Source organism: Oryctolagus cuniculus, chromosome 3, assembly GCF_051225735.1.
Source record: "Oryctolagus cuniculus isolate XC-2025 breed Fujian yellow rabbit chromosome 3, ASM5122573v1, whole genome shotgun sequence".
NCBI lineage: Eukaryota > Metazoa > Chordata > Mammalia > Lagomorpha > Leporidae > Oryctolagus > Oryctolagus cuniculus.
In genome coordinates, this window is record NC_142869.1 from 44,696,794 (window position 1) to 44,714,809 (window position 18,016).

At 40.6% G+C, this 18,016-nt stretch overlaps 1 protein-coding gene across 3 annotated transcripts in view; it reads right to left on the reverse strand.

The window, feature by feature from the left end:
- SLC39A10 (solute carrier family 39 member 10) overlaps positions 1–18,016 on the reverse strand; it is a 264,604-nt gene that overhangs the window by 98,388 nt on the left and 148,200 nt on the right. For all 3 annotated transcript variants that reach the window (XM_008258853.5, XM_017342994.4, XM_089330146.1), the window contains one exon: positions 15,674–15,770. The gene's annotated coding sequence lies outside the window, so the exon portion shown is untranslated. The remainder of the gene's footprint in view (positions 1–15,673; positions 15,771–18,016) is intronic.

The following is an 18,016-nucleotide window of genomic DNA, read 5'->3' on the forward strand; positions in this document are numbered from 1 at the left end:
TTTTTCTTTTATTCTCTTATTTTGTAGATGAATATGGGGCATTACTCAAAGCTTTGAGAACAAAGCCATCAGGAAAGAAGAGGTAAATCAAAAAGTAGTCCCACCATACTGCTATAGTCACCACATCAAAATAGAATTGGGGCGGGGGAAGTAGTGCTGTGGCATAGCAGGCTATGCTTCCGCCTGTTCCACCAGCACCCCGTATGAGCACTGGTCTATTTCCTGGCTGCTTCTCTTCTGATCCAGCTCTCTGTGAATGGCCTGGGAATACAGTGGAAGATGGCCCAAGTGCTTGGGCCCCTGCACCCGTACGGAAAACCTTGAAAAAGCTCCTGGCTACTGGTTTTGGATCGGTCCAGCTCCGGCTGTAGCAGCCACTTGGAGAATGAACCAGTGGATGGAAGACCTCTCTCTCTCTCTCTCTCTCTCTCTCTCTCTCTCTCTCTCTCTCTCTGTCTCTCCCTCTCTCTCTGTAACTTTGACTCTCAAATAAATTAATTAATTAAAAGAAAAGAGAAAAGAATTGAGTTCATTGCTTCTGGGGCCCTGAACCTGAGTAAGACCTTATCTCAAGGGGAGTCTCACCAATTTGAAGGTTTCTGAGAGAGAGGACAGAACAGAAGAAAATCTTGAGCCTTTTAGTTTCTTCCAGATTAGGAAGGCAAGGGAGGACCTCATTTAGAAGGTCCTCAGGGGGCAGATGTTTGGAATAGCACTTGACACTGCTGGGGGGCTGGTGTTGTGGTGTAGTAGCTAAAGCCACTGCCTCCCATTTGGGTGCCAGTTCATGTCCTGGCTGTTCCGCTTTTGATCCTGCTCCCTGCTAATGTGCCTGAGAGGCAGATGATGGCCGAAGTACTTGGATTCCTGGCACCCTTGATAGAAACCTGAATGGAGTTCCTGACTCCTGGCTTCAGCTTGGCCCAGCCCTTGCTGTTGTGGGCATTTGGGGATTGAACCCGGAGGGTGGGAGGTCTCTCTTTCTGTCTCTTTTCTCTCTTTGTCACTCTGACTTTCAAATTAACAAACACAAATAAATATATACTAAAACTAAGGGGCCAGCACTATAGCATAGCCATTAAAACCACCGCCTGCAGCATCGGCATCCCATGTGGGGGCTGCAGCGAGTGCCGACTGCTCCACTTCTGATCCAGCTTTCTGCTATGGCCTGGGAAAGCAGTAGAAGACTGCACAAGCACCTGGGTGGGAGACCCCAAAGAAATCCCTGGCTCTTGGCTTTGGATTGGCCCAGCTCTGGCTGTTGTGGCCATTTGGGGAGTGAACCAGTGGATGGAAAGCCATCTCTCTCTATCTCTCTCTCTCTCTCTCTCTCTGCTTCTCTGAAACTCTGCCTTTCAAATAAATAAATAATTAAAAAAAACAACTAAATAAACAAATACAAGGTCATTAATGCAATTCTAAATTTGACCCTTAAAATGGAAGTATTAATATTTAAATATTATAAATTACACTTGGGAAATCATATTATTGACAGAATAACACTCAAATCAATCATTTTCTAATGATCAACCTAGGAAATATGCAAGGCGCTTTATGAATATTTACCTGTTAACTCTTCATAAATACCCTGTAAGTTAAGGAGAACTTCACAAATTAAAAATTGCTTTTCAAATAGTTAAGTAATTCCTCTACTTAGTAAATGCTGCTGCTGAGATTCAAACTCGATTTATCTGGTTGCAAATGTATTCCCTTTTCACTATAACCCATTCCTTCTTGCTATTGTGATCATCATTTACCTTGTTAGGAAATGAGTGATTTTTTAGAATTTACCCTTTTCGGTTCAAACATCCCTATATTCCCAGAAGTGTTTCTGGTGAAGCAGACCCACTGAAGTAAACATTTTTGGTCCGAGGCCAAGGATTACTAGCAGTTAAATGACAACACCAGCACTGTTAGTAGTCAGCCCTGCCTTCTAGGTGTAAGTAAAGGTATTTTTTTAAGGGCAGAGAGTTTCAAGAGAACTCAAGTAAATGTTCATAAAGCACTTAGCATATTTCCTAGGTTAATCATTGAAATTTTGATTTTAGCTGATTATTCAATTGGGGGAAAAAAAAAAAAAACACAGACTGGTGTTGTGGCACCTCTTCCGCTCTCCAAATCTCATCAATTCAGCCTTTAACATCTGTCTTTCCAGGAAAGAGACAGGTTTTCCAGAAGGTGGGCTATACTGCACTGAGCACGGTTGCTTGGTACCTGATTCAGAGCAATACTCAACACACTTTAATGGGATCAAGTCCTTTCTTCTGTTTTGCTAACCCCATATCCCTGGCACCTAAAATAATGTCTCAAACACAGTGTTTGAAAAGTATTTATTGAATTAATGAGTGGTTCTGGAATCGACAGTCACAGTGGAGATGATCTGTTAGAACAGGGATTCTGGGGCTGGCGCTGTGGCGCAGCGGGTTAACGCCCTGGCCTGAAGTGCTGGCATCCCATGTGAGCATCGGTTCGAGACCAGGCTGCTCCACTTCCTGTCCAGCTCTCTGCTAAGGCCTGGGAAAGCAGTAGAAGATGGCCCAAGTCCTTGGGCCCCTGCACCCATGTGGGAGACCTGGAAGAAGCTCCTGCCTCCTGGCTCCTGGCTTCGGATCGGCGCAGCTCTGGCCATTGAGGCCATCTGGGGAGTGAAGCATCAGATATGGAAGACCTCTCCCTCTCTCTCTCTGCCTCTCTTCTCTATGTGTTAACTCTGACTTTCAAATAAATAAATAAATCTTAAAAAAAAAAAAGGGGGATCTTAAAGCAGTGAGCAGTGTAAGATTTGTGGTGAGTTTTCGCTGCCATGGATCAGGAACTTCAATCTATAAGCAGAGAGCCGGCTGATGAGAAGGTTTTCTGTGTAGCTCTCCATACTTTAAAGATTCATAGACAGAAGGTTTCATAACCTCAGATACCCCACAGAATACCTGAACCCTGGCATTCTGGTAGAGGGTGTGGGCATCCCTAGCAGCCAGCATTTTAACTGCTGTGCCAAATGCCTGCCTCTCTCCAGGATTTTAATATCTAAAGCTGGAGTCCAAACTGGGACATAACAATGCTAGGACTGGCAGGTGGAGACTAATGGTAAATTATTATTGTAAGATGATCTCATGCTTCCTATGCCAGTTTTTGTAGACTTGCGTGAGCTTTTTTTTTCTTTTCTTTTTTTTAATTGCATGCTTTATATGTAAGTTCCTACTTTCCCACATGGCTTAAGCAGTCATCCTTTATATTAGGAATTCATGATTCCACTTGTCATTCTCTAGTTTCTGTATATAAAATTCTTTTTTATTAAGTACAGCATTCTGTGGACCAACACTAAATCTTCTCTTTATTTCTAAACACATCATAGTGTCATAGTAGTGCTAAGTAAATGATGCAATCCAAATATGGAATTGAGATCCAAAATCTAAAACCAAATTCATTCTCTCCATTGTCATCTCCTCATTTCCAAATTTGTTTCTATAGTAACCCATATCAAAATTATATTTATAATATATAAGAAACAATACAAATAAGAAAATTACCAACAATTTAATATTAAGAATGAGCAAAGAATTTGAAAACATTTTACATAGCACTTAAACATAATAAGAGATGTTTAATTTCACTTGTAGTAAAAGAAATCCAAATTAAAACTATAAGATATCTTTTCTTTTACCTAATAGATCTGAAGAACATTCAAAATGTTAATAACATGCTATTGAGCCTATAGGAAAAAAGGGCTCATATTTCTGGCAGTACTGTGCAATGATGCAATATTAGTGGAAGGCAATTTAGTAATATCTCTCAAAATTACAAATGGATATACTCATGACTTAGCAATTTATCTTCTGAAAAATTATCTTGCAGACAAATTTTCATATGTGGCAAATGTCTAAAGTATAAGATAACTCACTGTGGTATTGCTTGCAATATCAAAATATTGGAAGCACCCTAACTACTGGGGACATACCACCAGTGAACACATCCATATAGGAAAATAATTTGCAGCAAGCTTTAAAACAAAAATATTAATGAAAAATAAGGAAGGTCTTCAATGAATGACAAGAAATAAAACATGAATGGTTAAGGAGGAAAGTGCAGTTCAAAGGTGTTTAGTATGTATTTGCTTGAACGTGTTTAAGAAGACTCTGAAAGGGTATACGAGAAACTTAAAATTAACGTTGACACTTTTCTGGGGATCTGGATAGACTGAGGTTAGGAAATTTTTGAGTGAAAAAAATTTGTTTTAAAAATCATGCAAATGCAGTCCTAATTAAAAATTTTAGACAAGAAATAAGAAAATATTTTTAGTTTGTGTTTCCAAGGATTATAATATTTTCTAAGATTAATGCATAATTTTCAAAGTCAAATTGTAACCAGTCAATGCAATCAAATCTGCCAGTCTTAATTCCAAATGCTCTGACATATCAACCCTGCAGCTCCGGCTTCAATCGAATTTACTGGTATCACTATTTGATTTTGGAGTAAGGGGGTTCAGTCAGTGTCATTACTATTAACTGAGTTTATTCTACTTTCCAAGGTACTCTGAAACATCTTTCAACCTAAATCCCCTTGATTAAGCTCAGTCACAACACCCTTCCACTTCAGTGCCTGGCTCCTTCCCAACGCCGGCTTGTGCATTTAGCTTTCTCCCCCTGGGCTGACTCTCATCCTCCTTTCCCACATCCACCTAGAGCCAAGTGCATCAGATCTCAATCATTTCCTGAAAGAGATTCTCCTTCCCATCTGGAAAAGTTCAGGCGTCCTAATGTCATGGTCGAAACCTTCCACTCATTTTTGTGAACCCCTTGTGGATCCTGGGCTCCCTTGTCTGAACGTGAAGCCCCTCCAGGCAGGAAGAGAAGGCTGCCCCGCCTGACACAGGTACTCAACGGGAACCTCTCTGAATGCATGCAAAAGGCACTGAAGTGGGAAACCACCCGGGGAAGATGAAAGAGGTGACACAATCTTTGCCGTTAGGTACTTTATTCACCCCGGAGAGGATAGGATAAACACACATAATTATAAAGCAGAAGGTGGTCACTGCCCTAGGAGTTGCAAATGAAGTTGTTTAGGATTCAGAGCAAGGTGACTGCTAGGAGTTTATGCAAATATAAAATGTATTCTCTATCTGCAAATGCAACAGTAGTTGCAAAGGGGTTGTGGAAGACTACTGTGATCTCCTCAAGGAAGGGCAGGGGACTTACTTTAGAAAATCGCATAGGCAAGTGATGCATCTAACTGAAGGGACTGCTGCATAGAAACAGGTAAATGAGATCTAGAGGTTCTTAAACTTGACTGCACATGCTCCGTGGAGACTGGGAAATCCCCTGTGCTCGGCCAGTTCAAACAGAATCCTGGGAGGTGGACCAGAGTGGGGGTGGAACCTAAGCATCTGAACGTTTTACAAACTGCTCAGTTGATTCTGATGTGAACCCTCAGCATCCTTCTCTCCCAGAGACTTGTGAAGAACTCTGAGTTCCAGGCCCCTCTGGACCTGCCACGTTGCCGTGTCTCCAGTGATTCTTGCGTCTGCCACAAAGTTTGAGAAGTCCTTCTCTGGACAACATTATCTTCCTCATTACCCAGTGTCCAGTGTTTCCACAAGGGGATGCAGACCCTATGGTTGTGGATATCCTACTTTTTACATTGATACCACTGGCAACAACACGAACCACAGGAGACTGGTGCACGTCTTCCAAAGACTGAGGTCTGCCACTTTGATAGAGAAGGAGTGGTGAATTAGCTTAGATTGTTCCAACACACTTTTTTTTTTAACATGGATTTTTTTTTATATTTACTTAATAATTTCTTTTGTCAGTTAAAGCGTCCCTACTGACAATATTTTGTTTCAAAGTGCAGTACAGCCCACTGTCTCATTGAAGTTGGTAGGGATTGGAGCACTACTAGCTCAGCAACTGTTCCCCACAACTCTCTTACACAAAATTTACAGGGTATATTAGCCACAAAGCTATAAAGGTTTGGAAAGCTTGGTGTGCGAGCATAAAGTTGATGCTTAATTTTGGCAACATTAGATCACTCAATATTTTTCAAGCCACAGTTATCATTGCAATACAAACAAAAAAGAAAAAGTTGCTTCCTCATGATCTGATTGGAGATATAATTAGCATGAAGGAAACCACTGCAGACTCTTATCCAACAAATACTTATCAAGCTCCTACCATGTCTCAGACGCTATTCCAAGTCCTTTAACGTCATGTCTTGTGTTGTCGTGGACTTTATCTTTATCCCTGGCCTGCCAGCCTCCAGGAAAATTGATGTCATTGCTCACAGAATGAATGATCTCACAAGACAAAAGTGTGGATGACTCAGAGCATCATTCCCTCCAACTAGAGACACTCAGCAGAGAAGTAGCTTTGTGTTTGCATACAAGCACTGAGGTTGGGAACAGAACAAAGTAGGGAAGAAACAAGTGAAAACAGACCACACAACGGTCTACTTTCTCCCTCTCTCTTCTGCTAAGTTGGCAGATAGTTACAAAATTTAAAATGACAACACCAGGATGTGACTTTCAAGGCGTAATAAATACTAGCAATCATTTACTCTTGCATCCATAACCCCTTTATGATCATTTTTTTAAACTTATGCCCTTGTTTTGTTCTTTAAATTTCTGTACTAGGTAATAATTTTATCTACTCTTGCTGAAATATTATAAAATCACATCTGTGGATAAATACCACTTATTAATTGCAAATAAAAAAGTAATCTAAATATTTAATCTGTTGAATTTCCAAATCATTAAAGTATGCATAACTATTTATGAAAAACACCACATTTTTTTTAACAATCTATAACAGCAAAAACCAAAAACTTCACAAAAGGTGTTTCTTTAAGAAATTTGATGGTAGTTCTAAAAAGAAAATTCCAAACACTTTCAAAACTTTACATGATCTAGGACTATAACCCCAGAGAATAGCAATACAATTCCTTTGTGATTTTATAATCATGCACTTATTTGTTTTGCTACAAAGCTTACAGTTTTTTAAAGCATAGTAACAAAAGAAAAGAGAAATAATGTAGTGTATTTGACAGACAAGGTCCACAAACATGACAAAAAGAACAAGAATCCTTGTGAGTTAAACAGAAAGAAAAAATATCACTATCATCAAGGAGGAAGACAGGCACCCCTGAGCGCCGTGAGTTAGGGAGAAACGCGGGTGGGAGAAGAGGGTACCAGAGGGGACAATATTGCTTACGGCCCCAAGAAACAGAACTTCGATTTATAGAACAGATCAATCCACTTACAGGACGTGCTTAACTTCACCTGTTGGGAGGTAAGTTCAGTCTCTCTCCCCTTCTTTGAATGAATGGGAAGCCTTGAGGCTCACCCTCGGCCTCCCACCATAGGAATGTGTGCTATCTAGAGAGTTGTTTTGAAACCCACAGTACTTAAAGGAGCTGTATCAACAGGTTTTTCCTTCTCTCAACACAGAGCCAATTGTAAATGTTGAATGAGAACCTTGAACAAGTTAAACACCATCATGGGAATTCAAAACCAGCTCTAGCAAGGGTTGGTCTTTTTTTTCACCCCCAATAGAATCCCAACTTACATTTTTATCACCTTAACCTCTTTTGGGGCACAGGATCAAAGAGCTATTTCCTGAGAGTGTAATACAAAGTATGTGTTAGGGAAACCCTGCAAGTTGGCCTTGGGATTCCATCAGGATGGAGAACTCACATTTTTCCTAGATGGAGCCGCTAAAGTTTGTCAAAACCACTCAGGAGATAAAAAAAGGGGACCCGGCATTGTGGCATAGCCATATGGGCTTGGATTCAAGTCCTGGCTGCTCCACTTCTATTCCAGCTCCCTGCTAATATGCCTGGGAAAGCAGCAGAGGACAGCCCAAATGCTTGGGTTCCTGCACCCACATAGAAGACCTAGAAGAAGCTCCTGACTCTTGGCTTTAGGCTGGTCCAGCCCTGGCTGTTGTGGCCATTTTGGGAGTCAATCAGCAAATGCAAGACCTCCCTCTGTCTCTCCCTGTCTCTCTGTAACTTTGCCTATCAAATACATAAAATAATTCTGAAAAAAAAAAAGGAGACAAAAAATGTAATTTAAGCAATGTAATAAGCTCCAACCGACATATGTATATATATATATATATATATATATGTATATATATGTATATATATGTATGTATGTCGGTTGGAGTTTATTACATTATTTGAATATATATGTATATATATGTGCATTTCTATGGCCACCACCCTTCAACACAAATATTTATCTTTTGTTTCTCAACTTCAGAGTTTCCATTGTATTTCCCAGCATGCGGTTGATGAAGCAAAATACTCACCATAGAAACTTCACTCATCCAGCCCTAACTGCTGATGGAAAAGTCACAGACAAATTCTAATTATATTTTAATTCTAATTATATTTTAAACTTCTACTTTTAACTTCAAAAAGCTGGAAATTGAGAAGTAATTTCTATTTTTTTCTTAGATGAATTTTTCTTGGTTGAAGAGTTCATGTCCACAACACGGCTTGCCATGTTTGCACAGTGATTTCTCACTACTTTTATACCATTTGCAAATGGCTGCTTTTAAGAGGTTCTCTGGCTAGGGGCTGGCGCTGTGGCATAGTGGGTAAAGCTACTGCCTGCATTGCTGGCATCTCATATGGGTGCCAGTTCGAGTCCTGGCTGTTCCACTTCCGGATCCAGCTCTCTGCTATGGCCTGGGAAAGCAGTAGAAGATGGTTCAAGTCCTTGGGCCCCTGCACTCACTTGGGAGACCTGGAAAAAGCTCCTGGCTTCAGATTAGCACAGTTCCAGCCATTGTGGCCATCTGGGGAGTGAACCAGTGCATGGAAGACCTCTCTTTCTCTGTCTCTCTCTGTCTAAGCTTCTGCCTCTGTGTAACTCTGCCTTTCAAATAAATAAGTAAATCTTAAAAAAAAAAAAAAAAAGAGGTTCTCTGGCTTGACATAAATAAGACTAAAATAAAAATAAGCCAATGAACACAATAATCTTCATAATAGAAATTAAATTTCTATAATAAAAAATAAACTGTTGTGAGCAAATAACTTGCTAGTTATTATCACTGATAGTGTTCCAATTTACTTATGTATTTATTCAAGAAGGAGAGCACGAGAGAAGGAGAGAGAGAAAGAGAGAGCAAGCATGCTGGCTCACTCCCTAAATGGCTGCTGGTTCTCTCCTCAAATGCCAGCAATTCCCCAGGCCAGAAAGCAGGAACTCACCAAGGTTGGAGACAGGAACTCAATCCAGATCTCCCACATGAGTGGCAGTAACCATCACTACTGCCTCCCAGGGTCTGCATTAGCAGGCAGTGGAAACTAGGAGTGGGAGTCCAGTAATCAACACAAGCACTGTGATATGGGCCGAGTCTTAACTGCTAGGCCAGACAACTGCTCCACAATCATCAATTATTTTAATGAACCAGTTTCCTAGATGATCCATACATGAACACCATAAAAGTATAGGCATAAGTAAAAATTAATTTACTAATGTGGAAGATTTTAGAGTTTAGAGAAACAAACTTGAATGCCTAATGACTTTCTACATTTGAGAAAGCAAAATAAAGTAACAACAAAAAGCAAAAAAAGTTAGGGGAAGTGGAATAAGGAATCAACAACTAACAGTAACGGCAATGGTTTGTAACAGTGCATAAACCACAGCAAAAACTTAAAGATACCTTTTATTATTTTCCTCAGCCTCCCCCAGGAATTGTTCTTTAAAAAAAAAAGAAAGAAAACCCTTTTTTAGGAACACTTAGAGTTGACCAAACTGCCTTGTGAACTTGGCCCGGCACTTGACACTGTGATTTTACTCTTTCTTAAAGGAATATTACAAAGCTCTGTGAATAATTTCCAAAGGGCATGGAGTGCTTCCAAAAATGAAGTAAAGAAGTCTGTAATTATGTAAGCATTACTTATTTTGCCATTGCAAATTAAGATGATCAGATATCTCTATAAAATGGGAATTATAAGTTTAAGATTTTATGCTAACATGCCTATACATTTTCTTTCCCACCTTCCCTCCCTTTCCTTCTTCTTCTTTTTTTTTTTTTTAATGTTCCGTGTGACAAAGGGTTTTAATCTTTCTTTGAATTCTGGTGCCAAAATAATCAGGAGAACCAACATAGAGCAAAATGAGCTGTATATAAAACATTTGAGAATTCTATCCATCAGGAAGTCTACAAGGGGAGGGTGTGAAAAAAATTAAGAATCCATAGGGGAGATGTTAAAGACAGCTTTACTTAGAATAGTCAAATAGAGAACACAGCACAAACCTTTGTAAACAGAAGGAAATGTGGTGTATTCATGCCATAGAATGTGGCATGAATGTGGACTTAATTTTGATCAAAATACATCAAACATGAAAAAGAACATCATCTATGGCTCCACTTATTGAAGTTCAAAGTCAGGCAAAGCATTGACCAGGGTGGGGTTATTGATTGGGAAGGGGCATCAGAGATCGTCTGTGGGCTGCAAAGATCCTAGATCTGGATGTGAGTTATCAATTTGCAAAAATTCACTGACCTATTTGCTTAAGATCTGTGCACTTAACTGCATGCTTGTTATTCTGGAATTAAAATGGTTGATAATGCCGGCGCCATGACTCAATAGGCTAATCCTCCGCCTTGCGGAGCCGGCACACCTGGTTCTAGTCCCAGTCGGGGCGCCAGATTCTGTCCCGGTTGCCCCTCTTCCAGGCCAGCTCTCTGCTATGGCCCGGGAGTGCAGTGGAGGATGGCCCAAGTGCCTGGGCCCTGCACCCGCATGGGAGACCAGGAAAAGCACCTGGCTCCTGGCTTTGGATCAGCGCGATGCGCCAGCCGCAGCGGCCATTGGAGAGTGAACCAATGGCAAAAAGGAAGACCTTTCTCTCTGTCTCTCTCTTTCACTGTCCACTCTGCCTGTCAAAAAAAAAAAAAAAAAAAAAAAAGGTTGATAATGGATTTAAAAGGACATTCACACCTGAGGGGGGAAATGAGAATTAGAAAGTCACCACCAAAATGCCAATGGGTTCAATAAAATTGAAAAAATAGAAAAATAACCCCTTACTCTGATGCTCAAAGAATGACTAACCTGCTTTTGTTTCCTCTCTCATTAGGCATGGAACATGAGGAGAGGGGAGTAAAGAACTATAAAGACCTCCAAAAACTCTAGCTGGTTTGTAGGGACGCAGTTACATTGTGACTCTCTTAGAGATACCCTTTTGTCTCCTCCAAGGTTGCAGGGATTACTCTGATTCTGTTTTGAGGGAGATTATTTCAAACAGAATTCAAGTGTGGCCTCAGGTTTACTTTCCATATTGTTCAACAGGATGGGAAAGGAGGGAAGCCAGGGAGTAGAAGTACTGTCCAGGACTTTCCTGTGTTCTCTCTGGGAAAAACCAATGAATGGATCAGCTAGAATGGCAACAGAGGATGAGGAATCTCAGTATTTATTTCTAGTGAAACTCTTTTGATATAATTTATGTGTCTTTTTTCAAGACGTCTAGCAAAACAAATCTCAATCTTCTTAGCCACTCTTCTTTCTTTCCAGGCTTCTTAGGGACTCCATGAACTCCTTCCTCCTGTTCTCTCTCTGCATAGGCCCCAGATCCTGAGTGCTCCTGGGAGGTCATTTCCAACAACAACAGAGGCTGAGACTGTGATGAACATTTTGCAGAAGTTCGGTTTGGCCCTTGACATTCATGCTGTGGTATTCCCCCTACTTTGTGTCTGAATTTTAAGCCACTATTGCTGCCCCCTCACCATACTAAGTATGGCCAATCACAATCTGGCTGCATTTATGAAATAGATTTAGAAATCCTAGACCAAAATCAATGGATACAATTATGGAAAATCCTAAACCTGAGCATTTTATCTAAATAATGCATTAGGGGCCTGCGTTTTGCCACAACAGATTAAGCCATCCTTAACATTAGTATTCTATGCTGGAGTTCCAGTTAGAGTCTTGGCTTCTTTGCTTCCAATATAGTTTCTGTTAATGTGTGTGGGAAGGCAGCAGAATATGGCCCAGGTGCTTGGGTCCAGCCACCCATGTGGGAGACCAAGATGGAGTTCCTGGTTCCTAGCTTAGGCCTGGCCCATCCCAGCTGTTGCAGGCATTTGGGGAGTGAACCAACAGATGGAAGATTCTCTCTTCTCTCTCTGTCTCTCATTGTCACTCTGCCTTTCAAATAAATAGCTAAATCCTTAAAAAATAAAATAATGTATATGGGGCAAGAGCACTAAACATTTAGGATCTATCTGTTAGGTGTTTCATTTATGTCACCACACTTAACCCTCATAACATCTCTATGAGTTAGTTATAAATGAAAACTTAGCATCTTCAATTTATAACTGAAAATCTCAAATTTCAAGAAGCAAAAGTATTAAGTGTGCACCAAAAAGGTCCAAACTCAGGTCTATCTAAAACTCCAAAAACATTTTTCTCACTGTTGCTCAGGTGAAATGCTTACTCAACCCCTTCAGAGTTAAATTGCTTTTTGTCATAAGCAGAATATAAATGGTAAATTATATTAGCTAAAATAGATGGTGATCTCTTAAAGGACAAAAGCCAACACTCTACTTTTTGTGTGACATAGACTATGTTATGTGCATATATTGTATCTTAAGTGCACACTTTAAATAGATTGTGTAACTGGGAGGCATTTAGTGCAGTTGTTAAGGCACTGATGGGGTTTCGGGCTGCTTTCGATCAAGCTTTCTGCTAATGAGTGTAACCTAGGAGGTAGTAGATGATAGCTCAAGTACTTGGGCCACTGCCCGCTCTGGGAGACCCAGATTGGCTTCCTGGCTGTTGCAGGCATTTGGAGAGTGAACCAGCAGATGGAAGAATCCCTTCCTTCCTCCCTTCCTTCCTTCATTCTTTCCTTCCTCTTCTTCTTCTTTTTTAAAGATTTATTTATTTATTTGAGAGGCAGTTACAGAGAGAGGGAGAGGCAGAGAAGTCTTCCATCCACTTGGTTCACTTCCCAAATGGCCACAATGGCCAGAGCTGGGCTGATCTGAAGCCAGGAGCCAGGAGCTTCATCCTGGTCTCCCACATATGTTCAGTGGGCCATCTTCCACATCTTTCCTAGGATACCAGCAGGGAGCTGGATCAGAAGTATAGCAGCTGGGACTCGAACCTGCATTCATATGAGATGCTGGCACTGCAGGCAGAAGCTTAATTTACTATGCCACAGTGCCAGTCCCTCTCTGTCTTTCAAATACAATGAAAAGAAATAAATACAAAAAATGAATTTTTAAAAGAAAAATAGATGCACATGAGGTAAATGTTCATATTTTAATAAATTACACACAGCACAAAGTATGTGAGCATCTACTTATTACTGCAGAAAAAATTTAATCCTTCAATATAATATGGTAAAATGAAATGAGTGAAAAGGATGGTTAAAATGGCAAATGGTGATATAACTAAAAGAAAAAAAATGCTAGGTACCGATTTATATTTGGTTGTCTCTTTTTTTTTAAGATTTGTTTATTTATTTGAAAGGCAGAGTTACAGAGAGGCAGAGGCACACACACACACACACACACACAGAGAAAGAGAGAGAGAGAGAGAGAGAGAGAGAGGTCTTCCATCTGCTGGTTCACTCCCCAAATGGCACAACTGGCAGAGCTGGGCTGATCCAAAGCCAGGAGCCAGGAGCTTCTTCTGGTTCTCCCATGCAGATGCAGGGGCCCAAGGACTGGGGCCATCTTCTACTGCTTTCTCAGGCCATAGCAGAGAGCTGGATCAGAAGAGGAGCACCTGGGACTCAAACAGGCGCCCGGGATGTCAGCACTGGAGGCAGTTGCTTCACTAACTACGCCACAGTATCGGCCCTAGTATATTTGGTTATCTTTAACTTATAGACAAATTGGCCAGTATTTCTGTTATTCCATAAATAACAACAGCAATAGCAACAAGTATAAAGTCTTTCATGGCACAACTGACCCTAAATATGGAATCCCTTCAAAGAAAAGAACATGCAAATACAAGATGCTTTGCTTATACAAAGTGAAACCTAAATGAGCAGACTAAAATCCAACTAGGAGGGGCAGGCACTGTGCTGTAGCAGATAAAGCCACCACCTGCAGTGCTGGCATCCCTTATGGGCACCGGTTCTAGTCCCAGCTGCTCCTCTTCCAATCCAGCTCTCTGCTGTGGCCTGGGAAAGCAGTAGAAGATGGCCCAAGTGCTTGGGCCCCTGCACCAGCATGGGAGACCCAGAAAAAGCTCCAGGCTCATGGCTTCAAATCGGCTCAGCTCTGGCCATTGTGACCATTTGGGGAGTGAACCAGTGGATAGAATATCTCTCTGTCTTTATAACTCTGCCTTTCTAAATAAATAAGTAAATAAATCTTTAAAAAAAAAATCCAACTATGATAGTTGGATTACACTCTGATGATTAGTTATTTATACCAAAAGAATCCAAAAGCTGACTGAAGCTTTCCTGGGCTTCCTTCCTGTTTCAATCTAGCTTCTCTGTGGAAGAAAAGCTCAGAGAAAGATTTAAATTCTTAATGCCTTATTTTGTGATGTAAATGATAGCTTAATACTAGTTTATATACTTTTAAATGAAGCTGGAATTTGTTACTGAAAGAGTTGTATCTGGGCCTTGAGTTTCTGTATCACTAAGGCTTCTTCGCAGTTAAGCCAAGCAGAATTATGCTATTTTCTTCTTATTTTAAGATTGTGAATTTGCATCGCATTGGGTAATTCAGAATTTAAAGTTTTATCATTGAATAAAAGGGTGTCTGTCAATAGAAACTCATCAGCTTTCAGACAGAATTATTCAGGTTTTCAGGTTTGTAGTTGTATTTCTGCTTCAGAATTATCTAGGAAGAGTTTGCTTGTAACTCTAACCCCACTCCTAAGTAATCAGCTAATGCCCATTGACTATAATCATATCTAGTTATGTTCAAGTTTGAGGTTATGATAAAAAAAAATAGCATTTTTTTCTTACAATTTTTGTCTCCCTTTTTTTGTCCATGGCAGTTTGTACAGTAGGCAATCTTGAAATTTTATTAATGTGTACCTACTCACTGTACATTTTTTCCTTCATTATTCCAAAATGTTTACTCTTACTGTTTAGTTTTGTGATTCTCATTTCAAAATCTGTTAGAATGGCTATTTCCTACGTTGAAATGCCCACAATGGCTCATTTTGTGGAGGGCAAACATTTCTCCAATCACTTTGAGTCATTCTTTAGAACAATCTCCAGTTGACTCCCATACACAATCCCTGGTTCACGTCATAGGTTTTAACCAATCTGTTTTAGCACAAACATTTCCTTCCTGTTCCTGCTTCTCCACTATTAATGCTTCCCATGGTCTCAGCATTCCTTCAATTTTAATTCACCTTTTTTCATTCCTTTGTAGGAACTGACATTATGTCTTCTTTTTTGGTATCCACTTCATTCTAATTTAAGGTCTCTAAAGTTGTCACTTTGAATCCCCTAGTGATGCCAATTCATTAATACAAAAAAAAAAAAAAAAGGTTTTGAATGGCACACTCCCCAATGTGATATTTTGGGGAAGGGGTGTGTAGGGGGGCTCATTTCTAGCTTTCATTGCACTGATCCCTGTGTGATTGAAGAAACTGTTCTCCAAAAGTGAAATAGTAAAAGATCTTTGAGAAACAGCATATACTTAGCTAAGCAACTCTACCATTTACCAAATGTTAAATAAACAAAACTTACCCTTTAAAGAAGATTTCAGTAGATGATTTGGAAGTTTTACCTCTTTACTTCAGTTCAAACTCAGGTAACAAAGATTGAAGCTTCTTGGGTCCAGGGGCTGTGGAGACCAAGAGCAGAAGGATAAGGCAAGTCCCTACTACTAAATTTGCATTCCTTTAGGTCAGCTGAAGTGCTGGGCTTACAAACAGCCAGCTTTATATAAGGTGTTTTCTTTGAAGGGAGTGTAGTAACTGTTTTCCCCAGCCAGTGAGGATCTATGTCCCCTCCAACTCCCCACCCTCCCTTAAACCTTCAGGCTGTTCTCCAACTCTTCTTTTTGTTGGATAACCCTTGGGGGGTTTATATCCGACTTCCATATTTAATGCATTTTAATTCAGCCTTGTAATGATCTCCATATATGCATTCATGAGCTCATCTTCCCCTTAGGACTAACACAGGTAGCAGAGATTAAACTGGCATACTTTACTACTTCCTGGCAATTGCAAATCTGACTTCATGAATACCTTTATTTCTGCACTTGCATCCAGGAGTTTCAGACAATGTGATTACTTGATTAAATAAATAAAGCAAGGTCTTTTGGATTCACTAGCACACACGTATTCTGGCTTTTCTGCTTCTTTACATGGCCTACCTCCAGAAAATTTTTTTTCTTGTTGTGAGTGAGTCCTCTGAAATCTTGCAAGGTTTGCATCATTTCAGATAGCATGCACTATACCCCTACCCTGAGTACAGTATTTTCTGTATAGTTTGTCTACCTTATTGGTAGACATTTTGCATTCAAATAGAAAATAAAGTATTTTCCCATCCATTACTTTCTTTTGGCAAGAAAAGTGGGATGGGAGGGCAGGAGTTGTAATAGTTTAAGCCACTGTCTACAATGCTGACATCGCATATGAGTGCTGGTTCCCATCCCACCTGCTCCACTTCTGATCTAGCTCCCTGCTAATGAGCCTGGGAAAGCAACAGAAGATGGCTCAAATATTTGGGCACTTGCCACTCACGCAGGAGATCTAGATGAAGCTCCTGGCTCCTTGCTTCAGTCTGGGCCAGCCTGGGCTTTTGTGGCCATATGGGGAGTAAACCAGTGGACTGATGATTGAATTATCTCACTGCCTCTCCCTCTCTCTAGCTCTGCTTTTTAAATAAATAAAATACATCTTAAAAAAAAAAAAAGTGGGATAGAAGAGAATGAGTGGGAGAGAAGTAATGACCCAAACAGAAATCAGTAAAACCTGATGCCAACTTGTGCTGCCTTCAAGGTCTGGAGAGATTGTTCATTGAAATGTTAGTGGAGCCAGTGCTGTGGCAAAGCTGGTAAATCCGCCACCTACAATGCCAGTATCCTGTATGGGTGCTGGTTCGTGTCCTGGCTGCTCCACTTCTGATCCAGCTCTCTGCTATGGCCTGGGATAGCAGTAGAAGATGGCCCAAGTCCTTGGATCTCTGCATCCGCATGGGAGACCCAGAAAAAGCTCTTGGCTTCTGGCTTCTGATCTGCCCAGCTCCCGCCATTGCAGCCATTTGGGGAGTGAACCAGCAGATGGAATCTCTCTCTCTCTCTCTCTCTCTCTGACTCAGCCTCTCTATAACTCAGCCCTTCAAATAAATAAATAAATATTTTTTAAAAATAAATTTAATTCAATAGCAAGAAAACAAATAACCCAATGGAAAAAAATGGGCCAATGACATAAATAGACATTTCTCAAAGGAAGGCATACAAATGACCAACAGGTGCATGAAGCAATACTCATCATCACTAATTCTCAGGGAATTAAATGAAAACCACAATGATATTATCTGTTCATACCTGTTAGAAAGGCTATTATCAAAAAGACAAAAGATAAAAAGGGGCTGGGGCTGTGGCATAGCGGGTTAAGCTGCCGCCTGCAGTGCAGGCATACCATACAGGTGCCAGTCCCAGCGGCTGAATTTCCAATCCAGCTCTCTGCTATGGCCTGGGAAAGCAATAGAAAAAAAAAAAGGGTCCAAGTGCTTGGGCCCCTGCACCCATGTGGGAGACCTGGAAGAAGCTCCTGGCTCCTGGCTTCGGATCAGTGCAGCTCCGCCCATTGTGTCATTAGGGGAGTGAACCAATGGATGGAAGACTCTCTCTCTCTCTCTCCCCCCCTTCCCTCTCCCTCTTTGTAACTCTGCCTTTCAAATAAATAAATAAATCTTAGGAAAAAAAAAGATAGTGCGTGTTGGCCAGAGTATAGAATAAAGGGAACCCTCATACACTGATGACCAAAATATAAATTAGTATTGCCATTGAGAAAAAGAGTATAGACGTTGTTTCAACATCTAAAAATAGAACTACCATGATCCAGCAATTGCACTTCTGGG